The following is a 1,943-nucleotide window of genomic DNA, read 5'->3' as shown; positions in this document are numbered from 1 at the left end:
GATTTAGCGACGGTCTTCTCCAGAATGGACTTGATTTCCCAGTTAGAGATCTCCACCTGTCCACTAGTCTGAGGATGATATGGAGTAGCAATCCGATGATGAACTCCGTATTTCTTCAGTAGTGTCTCGATGATCCGGTTGACAAAATGTGTGCCACCATCGCTAATCACAACACGAGGAACACCAAAACGTGGAAAAATAATCTGTCTAAATAGCCTAACCACAGTCTTAGCATCATTCCTCGCGCTAGCCAAAACCTCTACCCACTTAGTCACGTAATCAACTGCAACTAAGATGTACACGTTCCCTGAAGACGATGGAAAAGGACCCATAAAGTCTATGCCCCAAACATCAAAAGGCTCCACTTCTAGAATAAAATTCTGAGGTATCTCGTAGCGTCTAGAAATGTTACCTGTGCGCTGGCAAGAATCACATGAGGCGACATACCTATGGACATCCTTGAACATCTTAGGCCAATAGAATCTCGCTTGTAGAATCTTCGATGTGGTCTTCGAAGCGGCGAAATGACCTGCATAATCAGAAGAGTGGCAATGGAAAATTACATGTTGCACTTCTTCCTCGGTAATGCATCGTCGGAATATCCCATCGGTACCACGCTTAAACAAGAACGGGTCGTCCCAAAAATAATCCCGTACGTCATGGAGGAACTTCTTCCTTCCGTTATAATTAAGCTCGGACGGGAGTATTCGGGAGACCAGATAGTTCACGTAGTCTGCGTACCATGGGTCTTCGTGTCGGGAAGTGATTGCCATAATCTGTTCCTCTCGCAGAGAATCATCGATCGGGAGAGGGTCGGGTATTGCAAGGCATGAAAGGTGGTCTGCAACTGTGTTCTCCGTGCCTTTGCGATCTCGAATCTCGACGTCAAACTCTTTTATGAGTAGCATCCATCGAATCAGTCGAGTTTTGGCGTCTTTCTTCGTCAGCAAGTACTTCAAAGCCGTGTGGTCTGAGTATACGATCACTTTCCGTCCCACCAAGTACGACCTGAACTTCTCAAAAGCAAACACCACAGCAAGTAACTCTTTCTCAGTAGTAGTGTAATTTACCTGCGCATCATCAAGAGTTCGGCTTGCGTAGTAGATGGTGTGGTGTTTGTGATCCTTCTTCTGCCCCAGCACTGCTCCAACCACATAATCGCTAGCATCGCACATCAGCTCAAACGGTAGAGTCCAATCGGGGGGTTGTATGATCGGTGGTGAGATCAGAGCTGTCTTCAAAGTCTGGAAGGCCTTCGAGCATTCTGCAGTAAACCTGAAAGGTACATCCTTCGCCAAGAGCTCGGTAAGTGGTCTAGAGATCTTGGAGAAGTCCTTGATGAACCACCGATAGAATCCCGCATGTCCTAGAAAACTGCGGATGCCTTTGACATTCACGAGCGGTGGAAGCTTCTCAATAACCTCTATCTTCGCTCTGTCTACCTCGATTCCCCTAGAAGACACCTTATGTCCTAAAACAATCCCTTCTTGCACCATGAAGTGACACTTCTCCCAGTTGAGGACTAAGTTGGCCGCTGCACACCTGTCTAAAACTCGATGCAAATTGGCCAAACAAACGTCAAATGAGGGTCCATGGACAGAGAAATCGTCCATGAACACCTCCATAATATCCTCAATCACATCAGAAAATATAGCAGTCATGCATCTCTGAAAAGTGGCAGGTGCATTACATAATCCAAAGGACATACGACGATAAGCAAACGTGCCATAAGGATAAGTAAAGGTGGTCTACTCCTGGTCGCTCGGGTGAATGGGGATCTGGAAGAATCCCGAGTAACCGTCTAGAAAGCAAAAGTACGAATGGAGTGCAAGTCTCTCTAACATCTGATCAATAAAAGGCAAAGGGAAGTGATCCTTACGGGTGTTGGAGTTCAACTTACGATAGTCGATGCACATCCTCCATCCCGTGACCGTCCGCGTAGG

The sequence above is a fragment of the Tarenaya hassleriana genome, unplaced genomic scaffold (genome assembly GCF_000463585.1).
Source record: "Tarenaya hassleriana unplaced genomic scaffold, ASM46358v1 Cleome173, whole genome shotgun sequence".
Lineage (NCBI taxonomy): Eukaryota > Viridiplantae > Streptophyta > Magnoliopsida > Brassicales > Cleomaceae > Tarenaya > Tarenaya hassleriana.
Note: the sequence above shows the minus strand (reverse complement) of the source record.